This window comes from Acanthopagrus latus, chromosome 8 (assembly GCF_904848185.1).
Source record: "Acanthopagrus latus isolate v.2019 chromosome 8, fAcaLat1.1, whole genome shotgun sequence".
Classification (NCBI taxonomy): Eukaryota; Metazoa; Chordata; class Actinopteri; order Spariformes; family Sparidae; genus Acanthopagrus; species Acanthopagrus latus.
This window is the reverse complement of record NC_051046.1, coordinates 579,476-595,628: the sequence shown is the minus strand read 5'-3', so window position 1 is coordinate 595,628 and position 16,153 is coordinate 579,476. Positions and strand designations below refer to the sequence as shown.

General features: G+C 47.1%; 1 protein-coding gene and 1 long non-coding RNA gene across 2 annotated transcripts in view; one reads left to right on the top strand and one right to left on the bottom strand.

Annotated features, from left to right (window-relative positions):
- Positions 1-6,439: 6,439 nt before the first annotated feature.
- Positions 6,440-7,160, bottom strand: LOC119024363. The gene is made up of 2 exons (XR_005076453.1): positions 7,019-7,160; positions 6,440-6,941 (listed from the first exon to the last, which is right to left on the bottom strand). It is a non-coding gene; the product is annotated as an uncharacterized LOC119024363 (long non-coding RNA).
- A 795-nt stretch (positions 7,161-7,955) lies between these two features.
- dgkzb (diacylglycerol kinase, zeta b) overlaps positions 7,956-16,153 on the top strand; it is a 35,958-nt gene continuing 27,760 nt past the window's right edge. Inside the window, exon 1 of the mRNA XM_037107098.1 lies at positions 7,956-8,093. The gene's annotated coding sequence lies outside the window, so the exon portion shown is untranslated. The remainder of the gene's footprint in view (positions 8,094-16,153) is intronic.

The window sequence follows — 16,153 nt, the reverse complement described above, 5'->3', positions numbered from 1 at the left end:
GCAGGTCTTGTTGGAGTCTGTTGACGAGGTTAAACCTGTGAGATGAACCTGTCTGTGTTAAAGGCTGATTGAACATATGATTCAAATAAACACGTGGATCTTATGTTTGAAGGGAAGTTGCTCCTCTCGTGGAGCCGGAAACAAAATGAGTCTCTTTCTGCCAGTATGTTGGAGAGGAACATGGGACCACAAACTGCTGTAATCAGTGACGACAGGTGAAAAGTCGACACTTAATGATTGAAGCCATCGACTGTGTCTTACACAGAGGTGAGTTTTACATACGGAACAGATTATTATGAACTGTAACGAACAGAACAGGACCATCATTAGATCTTATTATAAAAATATAAGATGTTGTTTTAAGGCTCTATCTCATTTTAAAAAAACAAAACACTCAGTTTATGATTATGTTTTATTAATCAATACTTTATTACACAGGAGCTGTGGATATTGAATCAGACTGAAAGGCAGTTTGGATCTGCAGTAACAGAGGTTTAGAAGTATGAATGTCAGCAGCATCTGCAAATAGTCAAACAGCAGAATGAGAACAAATGAATAAAAAGATCACTAACAAAAACAGAGAAGCAGTGGGACCAGTGTTGAACCCTGGGGTACACCTCTCTGTTGAACACATACATCAGGCTCACTCCTTTAAAGGACAACACATTGTTTCCTATTATGTTAAGAAGAATAAAGCATAAATAATAAAAATGCATTTCCTGAGAAACCAACCACATAAAGCTTCTCCCAAAGAAGGTACTGACGACACACCAAACACCGGTGTCATGTTCAGACGAAAACATCTCAACGACTCAGTGATGGATGGTGATGAAATGTAGCTCAGACGTTCATGTTCCTCTCAGGATGAACTGTCGACATGTTCATGTGTTCCATACTGGAGACGTTCACATCAGCCTCAATTGTGTTTACTGGTGATTAGCTGATGTTAGCATGCTAACACGCAGAACCAAGATGGATAACATGTTGAACATCATTCCTGCTAAACATGTTAGCATCATCAATGATAGCATGCTAGCATGCTGGTGTTAGCATGTAGCTCAAAGTACGACGGTGTCTGAGCTCTGATGGAGTAAACTGACAGCTTCAGCCTGACTCGTGGAACACAAGCCTGAGCAGCATCAGCAGGCTGAACTGTGTGCTGACTCAAACACCGAGCGGTCGACATGATCGTGATCCTTAATGAGTGAAACCTGGGTAAAAAAAAAACACTCCGACATGTATTTCAAATTATACAATATCAGTCAAATTCACACTGGAGAGAAAATAATGACACATACATTTATTAAAAATATCTATAAAATAGTATAAGTGAAAATGTTCGTATGAAGTGCAAAGTGAAAAGTACAAACAGTAAAGTGCACAAGAGATCAGCCCACAGAGCTCCTCCAGTCCTCCACTGCTGCACAGCTTCATGTCAGTTCAGTCAGATATTGGCCTCTGATGACATAATCACATCTCCACTGTTACTGTTTGAAGCCTCAGTGGAAGTGACTCACGACCGCTCGTATGAATCAAAGCAGATTGTTTCGTAACGGCCTTTATGTAAGGGAGGCAGCGGTGATGGAGGGATGGAGGCAGTGGTGATGGAGGGATGGAGGCAGTGGTGATGGAGGGAGGCAGCGGTGATGGAGGCAGCGGTGATGGAGGCAGCGGTGATGGAGGCAGTGGTGATGGAGGGAGGCAGCGGTGATGGAGGCAGCGGTGATGGAGGCAGCGGTGATGGAGGCAGTGGTGATGGAGGGAGGCAGCGGTGATGGAGGGATGGAGGCAGCGGTGATGGAGGGAGGCAGCAGTGTTTGGTGGGTGGAGGTGAGGCTTCTGTACCTGTCTACTCCCACTGCAGCTCCACCTCACATCTGCACACTGAGACTCACAGTGCCTGTTCTCACCTGGAGTCAATATCTGTCCTGAGTGATGTGATCACAGGTGGACAGCTCTCAGTACAGGTGTGAATGAGACACACTGAGATCTGATCACTCAGACCTCATTCAGAGGTGGTCTGGACCACATGAGACCACATGAGACCACATGAGACCACATCCTGTTAGCAGTGTGTACGGACCACACTGAAGGACCGCCTGCTCACCTGACTCCTCTGTGAGACAAGAAGAAGACACAACAGCACCAGACTCCATTAACAAATGTAGTGATTTTAAGAGTTGTTGAGTTAAAACAAACTTTATAACATAGTGAAACTGTGTCTCTGACAGATTCTGACTCATTGTGTCCTTGTTGTAAATTCAGCATTAAATGTTTCAGCTGAAGTTGTTTGTCTCCTTGTAAAAAGTGTCAGTTTGTGGCAGCATGTCTGTACCAGCCTGTCTGCTTCTGTGTCTAAAGTGCTAAAGTCTTACCTGCCAACATTGATCAGCTGTTTGAACACACTGTTTACACTGATTTCACCATTTACACTCCATTTATGAAAGAAGAAACATGTTATTGATCTAAACATGTCACATGTTACAAAGACACTAAACAGGAACAATATAGGCGACTTCTTTGTCCCCGTGGAGAAAGTCACCAGACTCCCTTAACAAATGTGTCAGTTTAGTGAGTTGTTGAGTTGGAGACACTTTATAAACTCTGTGAAACTCTGTCTCTGACTCATTCTGCAGTATTTGGACCTTCTTGTTCATTCAGCAAATGTTCAACATGAACTTCTTTCTGTCTTTGAGTAGAAACCTGGAGTCTGTTTGTCTCAGAGAGGGACGGGTTTATCTGCATCATCTGATCACAGATGGTCACTCTGTCGCAGGTCTGAACGGCCTCACAAATGTACTTCTCTGTCTATCTATAATATACTTATTGAAGATCTGAAAGTGCTGCATGATGCGTCAGTGTCACTGGGAAAAGTAATGAGATTACAGTAACCTCCAGGCTAATTATTACAGCCACAAACCAGCAGCAGCAGCAGCAGCAGCAGCAGCAGCAGCAGCAGCAGAGAGGCTATCAGCCTGAAAACAAACAGACTGATGTGATTACACAGACTGAGTCCATGTTTTATGTCAAATTCATCATGTATTGATTCATTCATCCACAGTTAACCCTCAGTGTTACTAACAACACAGACAAGACAAGACGACACGAACCAACGATCTGAGGACAGAAACCTGAAGAAGACACTGCAGCTTTACTTTAAATATATCCATATAATATATAATATGATATATGTCTCTCCATGCAAATGCTTCTGTGTTTTTACTGTATAAATGTTTATATGCAGGACTTTAATTTAAAACAGTCACTACTGTATACAACACAGTCAGCAGCAGTTAGCAGCGGTTAGCAGCAGTTAGCAGCGGTTAGCAGCAGTTAGCAGCAGTTAGCAGCGGTTAGCAGCAGTTAGCAGCAGTTAGCAGGTACTCTGGTGGTATGTTGCTCTCTATTTGTTTGGATTCTCAGCAGGTGTCCAAGTCTTACTGTAGGTAACTAATAATGTCACTGATGATAATTATTAAACATTTTACTGGTTAACCTCTATAATAACCTTTAAACACACACAGTACTGCTGATATTTGTACCTTCACGCGTGTGCAGTTCCTCTTCTGCTCACTAGATGGAGCTGAGAGCACTCAGCGGTGCGTCAGGCTGATCTCAGACCTGCTGCTGTGGGGTGAGTTGTTCTCATGTGCTCACCTTTCATTAACCTGCTCTAAACTATTAACCTACATTACCCAGCATGCTGTTCAGAGAAGATGTGTGAATGTGTTGAGAGAAAGTAGAAGTTTGTCCCCTCTTTCATTGTGGTCTGATGAGAGTCCTGGCCCTGGTCCTGGTCCTGGTCCTGGTCCTGGTCCTGGTCCTGGTGCTGGTCCTGGTCCTGGTGCTGGTGCTGGTCTTGGTCCTGGTGCTGGTCCTGGTCCTGGTCCTGGTCCTGGTCCTGGTGCTGGTGCTGTTGCTGGTCCTGGTCCTGGTCCTGGTCCTGGTGCTGTTGCTGTTGCTGGTCCTGGTCCTGGTCCTGGTGCTGGTCCTGGTGCTGGTCCTGGTCCTGGTGCTGGTCTTGGTCCTGGTCCTGGTCCTGGTCCTGGTCCTGGTGCTGGTGCTGGTGCTGGTCCTAGTCCTGGTCCTGGTGCTGGTCCTGGTGCTGGTCCTGGTCCAGGTCCTAGTCCTGGTCCTGGTCCTGGTGCTGGTCCTGGTGCTGGTGCTGGTCTTGGTCCTGGTCCTGGTCCTGGTGCTGGTGCTGGTGCTGGTCCTAGTCCTAGTCCTGGTCCTGGTGCTGGTCCTGGTCCTGGTGCTGGTGCTGGTCCTGGTCCTGGTCCTGGTCCTGGTCCAGGTCCTAGTCCTGGTGCTGGTCCTGGTCCTGGTCCTGGTGCTGGTGCTGGTGCTGGTCCTAGTCCTGGTCCTGGTGCTGGTCCTGGTGCTGGTCCTGGTCCAGGTCCTAGTCCTGGTCCTGGTCCTGGTGCTGGTCCTGGTGCTGGTGCTGGTGCTGGTCTTGGTCCTGGTCCTGGTCCTGGTGCTGGTGCTGGTGCTGGTCCTAGTCCTAGTCCTGGTCCTGGTGCTGGTCCTGGTCCTGGTGCTGGTGCTGGTCCTGGTCCTGGTCCTGGTCCTGGTCCTGGTCCTGGTCCTGGTCCTGGTCCTGGTCCTGGTGCTGGTGCTGGTGCTGGTCCTAGTCCTGGTCCTGGTGCTGGTCCTGGTGCTGGTCCTGGTCCAGGTCCTAGTCCTGGTCCTGGTCCTGGTGCTGGTCCTGGTGCTGGTGCTGGTGCTGGTCTTGGTCCTGGTCCTGGTCCTGGTGCTGGTGCTGGTGCTGGTCCTAGTCCTAGTCCTGGTCCTGGTGCTGGTCCTGGTCCTGGTCCTGGTGCTGGTCCTGGTCCTGGTCCAGGTTCTAGTCCTGGTGCTGGTCCTGGTGCTGGTCTTGGTCCTGGAACTGGATCTGCTGTGAAAATAACTGTTGAGTTCACATGTGTATTTTGTAATCTTGATATCATGGAAATGCAACACATTAAAACTGTCAGGCAACAGAAGTGACACAGAGAAGAAGATCAGTCAAAGTTCGCTCAACAGAAATATAAATGCAAAAGTTATTTAGCCTGTAAATAATGTCAGAACAGCATCTGGTTCAAACTGAACCACATCATCTTCACCATTTAAATATGAAATGATCTATATGAACTGTAAGAAAGCCTGAGCTGATGACACAGGAGCAGACGGACGCTCCTGTGATGACAGGTCACACGTTGCTTCATGAAAAGGTTTCTGATTTAAATCTCCAAGTCACTGATAACATATAGTGTAAGTATTGTTTTTACATTGTGTTTTAAACAGATTCATACTTTCTCACAGTTGATATTTTCTATATCAGTAACAGAATTTTTCCTAAAATTAATGAATTTAAGAAAAAAAAAGTAAGAGCACAAAAGATGTCGGAGCTTTAAAGTGTGTTGAAGCTCAGCGCGGAGCTGAGGAGCCCAGCGGAGAATTAAAGGTTAAAAGCATTTCAGGCTGAGCCGACGCATCAGTAGCATCACTTCAGGCCCGAGCAGAGTTTGGCCTCCGCAGTGTTAGATAACGGCAGCGCTGAGTACTGAGAAGTACTGTAGTACAGCCTGCTGCTGCTGCAGGTGAGCCGCTGCAGGTGAGCCGCTACAGGTGACCCGCTACGGGTGAGATGCTGCGGGTGAGCCGCTGCAGGTGAGCCGTTACAGGTGAGCCGCTGCAGGTGAGCCGTTACAGGTGAGATGCTGCGGGTGAGCCGCTGCAGGTGAGCCGTTACAGGTGAGCCGCTGCAGGTGAGCCGCTGCGGGTGAGCCGCTGCGGGTGAGCCGCTGCAGGTGAGCCGCTGCGGGTGAGCCGCTACGGGTGAGATGCTGCAGGTGAGATGCTGTGGATGAGCCGCTGCAGGTGAGCCGCTGCGGGTGAGCCGCTGCAGGTGAGCCGTTACAGGTGAGCCGCTGCAGGTGAGATGCTACAGGTGAGCCGCTGCGGGTGAGCCGCTACGGGTGAGATGCTGCGGGTGAGATGCTGTGGATGAGCCGCTGCGGGTGAGATGCTACAGGTGAGCCGCTACAGGTGAGATGCTACAGGTGAGCCGCTACAGGTGAGATGCTACAGGTGAGCCGCTACAGGTGAGATGCTACGGGTGAGCCGCTACAGGTGAGATGCTACAGGTGAGCCGCTGCAGGTGAGCCGCTGCAGGTGAGCTGCTGCAGGTGAGATGCTGCTGCTGAAACATCAATGTGGTCATCTGAAGGTGGAGAAATCGATTTTAAATTCTTCATATAATCAAAATCTAAAATCGCCCAAATCCAGTAGAGGACAAAGTCCACAGTCATGTTAGCAGCTCTGTGAGGCGTTGAGCTAAATGCTAACTAAATGCTAACTTCAGCATGCTAACTAGATCAAAAGGAAATCACAACATGCCCATGGTTAGAGGTTAAGTGTGTTAGCATGTTAGCATTAGCAACACTAGCATCTGTGTGTCTGTTTGTTAGTGTGTGTGTGAATTTGTGTGTGTGTGCGTGAGTGTGTGTGTCTGTGTGTGTTCCTTCGTTGGACTTTCAGGCAGATGAAATGACATCAACAGATTCAGAGATTCTTTTTATTTTTCTTCCGTTTCTTCAGCAGTTTATTCATTTCTAAGAAAACTGACAGTTTTCTGTGTAAACGCTCGCAGAAACAAACGGCGACTTAAAGCAGGTTATTTGTCTTAAAACACTGTGTCTGTGTGGATCTTTTTTAGGGAAAGGACTCAATCTGAGCTCGTCCTCTTGGCCGCTGCACCTCCGTTTTAATTGGCTGTCAAAAATAACCCGGGCTCATCCTTCAGTTCCACCTCAGAGCAGGAACTCAGGGGATGAAGCCTCCACGTGCACGTGTTGAAGGGCCTGCGTGGGCCTCGCTGCGGCCGTGCGACCTCTGCTTTACTGCAGTACAAACACTCGGTCTCTCTCGGTGTGGGCTGCCTCACCATCTTTATGTAAAACCTATGTGGGAGGGGAGCACATTGCAGAGTAGTGCTTCAGGAATGTGATCCAAGTGAGAGGCAGGCTGCAGTTCCCACCGTGAGAAACACTGAATGTTCAGTTTGTTCTTGTCAGCGTCACAAAGCTCGACACATTCGTCTTCTGGCAGCTGAAGAAGAGAAGACTGACGCCCTGTTGGCTCCTTGTTCCTCTGAACGCTCCTGCAGCTCCACACAGGAGAAAATTAGTTCATTTCCTCTCTTTTTCTCAGCAGCTGCACAGACTCAGAAGCTCCAGCAGGTGGCAAAGCACTCACCTCGCCCCCTCGGCCAATCAGAGCAGGGAGAGCCGGGAGTGGGCGGGACATAGGAAAAAGAGAGGGAGAGCCACAGAGCTGAGATAAAAGTAAAGAGGACAGAGAGAAGAGAGCAGAGACTCACGACTCCAGCAGAGAAACAGCAACAACAAGAAGCAACAGGTCGACAGACAGGAGGAGGAGGAGGAGCAGGAGGGCGAGGAGCAGCAGGAGGAGCGGTGCAGCTCCTTCTGCTCACTTCTCTTTGTGTTTTCTGTCACAGAGTCAAACTTCCTGGATTTGCTGGTGAGCGTGTGCTGACAGAGGAGCTGTGTTCAGACAGCATGAGCAGGAGCGAAGCTTCCTCAGGCTGGGAGTGTTAGGAGAAGGAAGGAAGTCAGGAAGTCAGTTTAGAGAGAGAAACAAATCCTCCCCTCCACCTCCACCTCCACCTCCACCTCCACCCTGCCTCTCCTTCCTTCTCTGGGCTGTGGCACACAAGACTTGACTGTGTTTGAGTGCTTCCTGGAGTGAACTGAAGCTGAGCAGAGACACACGGAAGACCTGAAGCTGCACTTCCTGTGTCTGCTGTCAGCATGGCAGCCTGCTGCTCAGACCGTGTGAGCTCTGCGCTGACCTCAGACCAGCTGTGTTTGTGAGAGAGGCAGAGCCATGGATCAGCAGCCTGAGGAGGAGCAGCCTGCTCCGCTGCAGGATGGAGGAGAGGCGCTCTTCACCTCCACCTCTGCAGCCTCCTCCTCTTCCTCCTCCACCTCCACCTCCTCAGCCTCCAACACCGAGCTGCCCTCCGTGGCCCCGGCCCCCCGCTGCCCCCACACCAGCAGGACCTTCACCGGCCTGAAGATCTTCTGCAGGAGGTGAGTGTCCTTCCTCAGCTCTGCAGCTGGTCTCCTCCTCCTCCTCCCCCTCCTCCTCCTCCTCCTCACACTGAGAGTTCAGACAGGATGTGTTTTTAACCTTCTAACAGCTTTAAAGCAGCACTTCACAGGTTGTTGCACAGGAAGTGATGCGCTAGGTGGCACATTTTTAACTGAAAGTTCTGTGAGATGTGGTCTGTTAACTTAACGTCTGGAAACAGGACGTGAAGTCACTGAAGAGCAGGATGAGCTCAGTGGATCAGCTCCTGTGCACAATAAATCATGAATGTTTTGGTGTGATAACTTGAGAAAGAAGTTGTTCACTGACTGTTTCCTTGAAGGAGGTGGTGTGATGACACGCTGGCCACATTAGACGACATGTTTGAAGCTTTCATGTAGTTTCTGTGGAGGAGGTGAGTTTCCCTGCTGGAGGCCGGAGCTCACACAGTTTGAGTTTGTATCTGTGTGGTGGTGTCACATGTGGAGACGTCTTTGTTTTACTGACACAGTCTTGAATCTTTGTGTTGTCGACTGTTTTTACGTGGATTTGTGTTGGACTGTTTGGTTCCAGCTGCAGGCTCACTGGAGCCCGCAGATGAATCAGATTTGAGCTGTAACGGTTGTAAATGCAGTATTTTTGGGTTCTGGACTGTTTGTGGGACAAAACAGCATCTGAAGGCGTCGGCTTGTGAAATAAAGCTTCAGTTGCAGAACTCACTTCATACTTCTGCTGTCTTTGTGTGTCGGCCTCTGAAGTTTCCCACATGTGAATTTCCTTCTAGCTGCTCAAACGTTTCTTTGTCTTGATTACTGAACTGAATCTTGAGACTTTGCAGGTTTTCAGTGTTTGTCTGACGTTTGATGGAGTCGTGTTTGAGCAGGTTGTGATGGGCAGTTTTCACACTTTTCTAATGTTTCTCAGACAGAAACTGATAAAAAAGGTTAAAGGTTTAAATGTTTCCGTGGTGACATGATGGAGGCTGTACAGATGTTCTCAGCAGCAGTCTGACCTTGAGACACAGCTGGATCGCCACTCTGAACCAAATATATACTGTGAGATCAGAATCAACAAAACCTAAAGAAGACTTGATGGAGACGCACGTTCAGAAACAACAGTGAAGTGAAGCAGCACCAGGTTATAAAAGCAACATCAGTTTTCACACAAACTCGATGGTTTCAGCCTCAAATCTGAATGTCTGATGATTTTTTTTGTCTTATTTTATATCTAACAGAATATTTTGCACTGTTATTATTGGATATCTGTCACCAGACATGTTGAAACATTGTCCTGACTCTCTGTGTGTGTTTGCTCCAGCCGGCCTCGTCTGTCTGAGCTCTGTGAGGGTTTGTACTGAAGATGTGTGAGCGTGATCCAGTTTCACCGCTGCAGACACAGCGACAACTGAAGGGCCTGCAGGAGCCGGGCTCCATCAGAACGCTCAGCGCCGGTCCAACCTGACATCTCCAGGAGGGTTTGGACCTTTTTGAAGGTGTTTCATGAGCCAGAAGAGATTGAGTTTAGTTCTAACAGTTTGTTTTTGCTCCTGGTGTAAAATGTGTCCGTCATAAAAACAAAGTTCTTCAGACTGATTAGAATTAGACTGTAAACACGTCAGCAGTGATCATGATGTCAGAGGAACATGATGTCACAGGAACATGATGTCACAGGAACATGATGTCACAGGAACATGATGTCACAGGAACATGATGTCACAGGAACATGATGTCACAGGAACATGATGTCACAGGAACATGATGTCACAGGAACATGATGTCACAGGAACATGATGTCACAGGAACATGATGTCACAGGAACACACCACTGTGTTTGCTCAGTCAGCAGATTTAAGTAAAATTTAGATTGAAGACAAAAGAAAGAAGTGAATCAATCAGCGGATCGTTTGGTCCACTGAGGAAATCAGTGACGTGTTTGTCACGACGTGCAGCTGCTGGAACATGAAGCGCTGCTCGCTGGGCAGAGACTCGCTTCTCTGTCACATCTGTTTTTATTACTGCCGTCGGGCTTCCTGCTGCAACATCACATGTCATTGATCTGATTCTGTCGGATGATAATTCATCTAACAGCAGATGAAGATGAGAGCAGAACAGCTGATATTAGATTGTGATGCAGAAGTTTCTTTGTTGTGTATTTTGAATAGATCCTGAATGTGAGCGGGGGACTCGTGTCACAGTATTCAGTTTAAATACAGTTTTCTTTATTGGTCATCCACATGAGAGGCAGACGTGGCTGTTGTAGGATGAGATGTTTTACTGGTTTTTGAAGGTAAGACTTCAGACACAGAAGCAGACAGGCTGGTACAGACGGACGCTTCTTACAAGGAGACAAACAACTTCAGGTTCTGATTTAATGCTCAACAAGGACACGATGAGTTCGAATCTGATGTAGCTGTTTCACAACACGATGGTTTGTTTCAACTCAACAACTCTTAAAATCACTACATTCATTCATGGAGTCTGGTGCTGTTGTTCTTCTTGTTTCACAGAGGGCGTCAGGTGGCGTCCTGTCACCATAGCAACCAGGACGTCCTGCACCGACTTTATTTGAAACAAGTATTTCTGTGTTGAGTGACGGATCCATACACGTGTGACTGACGGCGGTTTGATCCGTACCTGTGTGACTGACGGCGGTTTGATCCGTACCTGTGTGACTGACGGCGGTTTGATCCGTACCTGTGTGACTGACGGCGGTTTGATCCGTACCTGTGTGACTGACGGCGGTTGATTCCTGGATTCTTCCCGTCGTCTCCCAGATTGAACTCAGTTTTCAGTGAGCTCGTGTTTCCAGCAGGAGGTCGAGCTGAGCTGCAGACTCACTTCCTGTTGTGTGAGTAACATCACAGTGTGTGTGTGAGTCAGTGCTGCTCGCTGTCTGTTAATGAGAAAGTATCCGAGTACATTTACCTCAGTGCTACACTGAAGTACACTTTTAGTTACTTGTACTTTGAGTCTGTCCACTTAGTGCTACTTTATACTTTTACTCTGCTACATTAGAAGATTGTGCTTCACTTCAGTTCGTTATTTATTTGAACTGTGTGTCGTCATCAGCTGATGATCATTTACAGACTCAACCTTTTACTTTATTAAGCATTTAATAACCTCCCCAACAACACATTATGTTCTGATGATGTAATTCTACATTATATGATATAGTATTATAAGGTAATATACCATCTTATCTTACAGTATAATATGAAATCATACAGTGTAATAACAGTCGATCCTGCTGCAGAATAAATGCTGCAGCGACGTCTCTGCAGACACGTTTCTTTAAGTTGTTTACAGTTTTAATCTCATGACATCACTGTGACGCCACAAACACGGCTGGAACATGTCGCATGTTGAAACGTGGTCCTGAACAGTGGTCTTTGGCTATGCATCTGTGCCTCCGCCCCCTCCACCTCCTGACGGAGGAGGCAGCCAGGTTACATAGTTTGACTGTGATTTGACATGTTTGGCTGGTTTTGGCTGTGATATATTCTGTCAGTTATAATGTTCTTTATTTGTCTGTTAGTAATAACGGATCTTATACTCGTCAGCCACAGATCCTCTCATGCAGCCTCACTGAGCAGCTGTGACGCTGTGTCAGATCTGAAATACGCTCCGCTGTGAATACAGAGGTAACAAGTGCAGATTCAGGTTCAGTCAGGTGGTTAGTTTAATCTCCCAGTGATCTCCCATGGTCCTCTAATTATAGCTGCTATTAATGGATTGGCAGAGCAATTAATTAAAAGCGGTCATTTTTAGAGTCTGAAGGGAATATTTCACTCCAGAGGAGAAGATTCAATCTGCAGATCTCCAAAGACACAGCTCCCCCCCCCCACCCTCCTCCCCCTCCTCATCCTCTTCTTCCTCCTCTTCCTCCTCCTCCTCTTCTTCCTCCTCCTCCTCCTCCTCCTCCTCCTCCTCCTCCTCCTCCTTGTCTTCCTCTTCAATACAGATGTAAATTAAAGCAGAAACATTGATTTCTGTCACATTTTATGAATTAGTTTATGCCAGTTTCTTGGTAGAAATGATCAGAATCTGATTTTTGATAAACAGTTTGTGGTCAATACATCAGATCAGTTCTTGTATCTTGTATCAGTATCTTTTACATTTGTGCCTTGGGGCCAAACACTTCATCAGGCTGACGTCACAAACACAGGAGATGCTTCCTGGTCTGGAGGCTCACAGACCGGCAGCAGCAGCTCCCTGCAAACTGATCCTGGACCAGCCTGAAACACAGTGTGATCCTGCAGGGATGCCGCCTCTGTTGTAAGATGATACGATTGATTGGACAGATTACTAATTATGGGTCTGTCAGAGTCACAGTCAGGATGATGAGTGGACGCTTCCCTCTCTAACCTGATTAGAGCCGACAGACGGACGGCTGGCTGTGAGTCAGTGCTCAGACTGTCAGTCACTGCTGCTCTGCTCTCATGCTGCTGCTCTGATTTTAACATTTAAAAATGAGCTGACAATTAAATACCTGCTGAACCAAAGCTGCCATCGACTGCAGGCGGAAGTTGATATTTCTGAGTGTGTATCCCTGGTGGATGGACGCCTGCAGCATGGTGTTGGCAGCGTTCCACCCCAACAGGTCAGATACAGCAGCTGAGCTCTGGTCTCCAAACTACGACGCTCCGCCTACACCTGTAGACTCAGGTAGCAATAATATGTCATATTCAGCGTCCAGTAAGACTTTCAAAATAAAGCTTGCTGTAGGACAGTTGGAGCCTGTAGCTCATTTTAGAATGGAAGGAGTCAGGAGGTTGCAAATGTTTGCTAGCATGGCTGCAGACTGTTCGTTTTCTTTTCAGACACTATAAACATCAACCAGGAATTGAAAATCACTCTGAGTTTGGTTTAAACTCTCTTTGATGAACCTGCAGTCTGTAACGTTGTCTCACCGTCGCCTGAAGTGAAGACAACATGTGAACGTGAGCTCGGCCTCAGTGAACCAGTCTGGTGTCGTACATGCTCGGTCACGTCTGTGTGACGCTGTGTAGATGATCACATGCAGGCAGAGCAGCCGGCCACACACTGCCACAGACACACACTGTGATCAGCACAATGTTGGAATGCTGGTTGAATTGTTCCTTTAAGTAAAGCTCCTTTAACTTACAAAACAAAACTTACAGAGGTTGTCGAGGACATTAAACGTCCTCACAGCAACACGGAGACTCATCTACTCACTAGTCCGTCTTTACAGGCCACTTTAGTTCCACACTGTTCTAACTCTGACTTTACAACTTGGACACTGATCAGTTTATAGGAAACCTGGATAGTAATTGTGCAGTAAGACTCTTAGTGGTGGAGACGTTTCAGTCATGTGACCGTGATGTCGTCTGTTTGTAGCCTAACATTAGCTTCTTACTGCTACACAGTTAAATCATGGTCCTGTCTGTCCTGCTGTCTGTCCTGCTGTCTGTCATCCACTTTGTTCAGACTGAAACATGTCAACAGCACTCTGATGTTCATGTTCGTGTTCACCCACTTGTTATCAGCCATGTGAGGATCTGGGTTAGAGCGTCTCAGCGTGTCGTTCAGATGAAGTCAAAGCAGGTCGATTACAACCTGGACCAGGTGGACTGTGAGCCGCTGAGCAGACATATTGATGAGGTGAAACCTGAGAGTGTGTGTGTGTGTGTGTGTGTGTGTGTGTGTGTGTGTGTGTGTGTGTGTGTGTGTGTGCGTGTGTGTGTGTGTGTGTGTGCGTGTGTGTGTGTGAGGACCCAGGGATTACACAGACCCATTTCCTGGGCTATCTTTGTCACTCACTTGCCCTGTTTCTATAAATAGTCTGGTCCAGGAGGGACACTCACTCTCGAGGAGGCGTAGAGAAGAAGAGGGAGGAGGAGAGTCAGGAGGAGGAGGAGGAGGAGGAGGAGGAGAAGGAGAGTCTAGAGGAAGTGCAGAAGAAGGTGATGGCTCAAGTAGAAGGAAGAATAAGGCTGATTAGGAGAGCCAGAGGAGAAGGAGGAGGAAGAAGAGGAAAAGCACGAGGAGCAGGACCAGGAGTCTGAAGTGAACTGTTCCGACCACTAGAGGGCAGCAGAGTGACATTAAAGGGACAGAAGAAGTCCTGTATCAGTGATGTGAGTGTGAGCTGACTGGCAGCAGGGAGGCCGTCCTGATCACACTTATTGACCAGCTCTGTCTCCTCTGACTGACTTCCTTACTGCATCCATCCTCTCCCTCTCACAGAAAGCTGATCTCTCACTCTCGCCTGGTCCAGAGTCAGTTTTCCTCTCTGTGAAAGCGGAGCAGCATCAGAGCTCAGGATCTCTGCAGTTATCTGACCTGCATCAGCTGGTTTGTGCCGAGTCTGGACCTCCGGCTCTTTGACTTCAGGCCCAAGTCTCAAAACCTGCAGTTCCTCTGACGGCCACCAGAGGCTCCACCAGCGACTCAGTCCCAGAAGAGTCCATGTTAAAATGTCTGTCAGCAGAAATCAACTTGTTCACAGCTGCTTCCTGTAGATCATTGATCCCTTCATCACAGCTTTATACAGCTCCATCTGATGAGCTCACAACTCTGTTTTACCTCGAAGCAGATGATTTTATATCATCAGGAGGAGGAGAGGATGAGTGTTGGGTGAACTGTTACTTTGAGTCACAGGTTCTTCATTTAATTTGGAAACTCCAGATAATCCATCAATACTGAGAAACATCCGTCCTCTCAGCTGCCATGCATGAAAACAAACCTCATCAATAATCCAGAGTGTCCTTCATCCCTTCATCTGTCACTGAGCTCTAATTTCAGCAACAACAAAACAAAAAAGTGCAACACGTCGTCCCTCATTAATGATGCAGGCACCACTGCAGCCAATCAGTGAGAAGATGAGTGATAGAACTGAACTGTGGGTTTACTCGAGTACTTTTGGATTTACTTGTATATTTGCATTGCTTGCATCACAGTTCTTCTGCTTCACCACAGCTTTCCTGACTTTTTGTTCTTCAAGTAGATGTTTTGTTTCTGACATACTGCAACTTTTCAGCTGGTTTCATTTTTTATTTTGTCCCAAAATGTTAAGAACATTAAAGCCACAGATTAATGCTACAGCTTCTATTTTATAAGCTCTCCATACATTTGAATGGAGGACTGAAACTGCCAAAATAAAAAATGGATTATATAACTATAACTAAAAATAAATAAATAAATGCGCCATTAAATACACCTACATTTAATTTAGACATCCATGTGACATAAACTCTTTTAATTGATTTCTGTATTTTTTTACCTTCGTGTTAATTTCCCTCATTAATTCATGTACTTATGTATTCATTTATGTATTATCTCGCACAAAGAGAAAAGAGTATAGAAATGGATATGTAAAAGAGTAAACTTAAAAATGGGAAAGTGGGAAAAGTAGTGGGAGAGTAAAAATGTTTCTGTCAAACAAATGAAATAACGAGCAGCTTGAACACAAAGGAACAAAACACAGACGCAACGAAAAACTGAAAAATCAATTTATGTCACATCTTCTGTATGAACTGATGTTGACGCTGGAGGTGACAGCGTGTCAGGAGCAGTGTCGCCCCCGCTGGCCGTGTGGTGAACTGCAGTGAACTGGAGCCTGGATCAGCTGCTGAGGAACGAGGTCTCCCTCTCCTGGTTAATACTGCCGGGCTGACAGCAACACAAGAGTCATCAGTTACATGGTACTCCTCACAGACAGTATTACTCTTCAGTAATGTCTTACTTTCAAATGGAAACTCTATTACATTTCAGAAGTAACTTGCCCAGCACTGCAGCTGAGTAGATGGCAGCGTGTAGCTGAGAGTCGAGAGGTGAAGCTGGTTTTATTTAGACTGAGCTGCTCACCACTGACCCACTGAGCTGCTGATCTTTTAAGCCTCTTCCAGGTGATTTGTCTTCTTGTTTAAAGGAACCAACCACACGAGAACTGCTCACTTCACACGGGTCTCGTCACACGGGTCGCTGAGAGCTGTGGGATGACGTGGTTCTGTAGCCTGACCCTGAAGTTATGATCGCCCCCTGCTTCCCTTTGTGGGGATTTTAATTGGATTTTGGATGATTGCAGAACATCACCTCTGTGT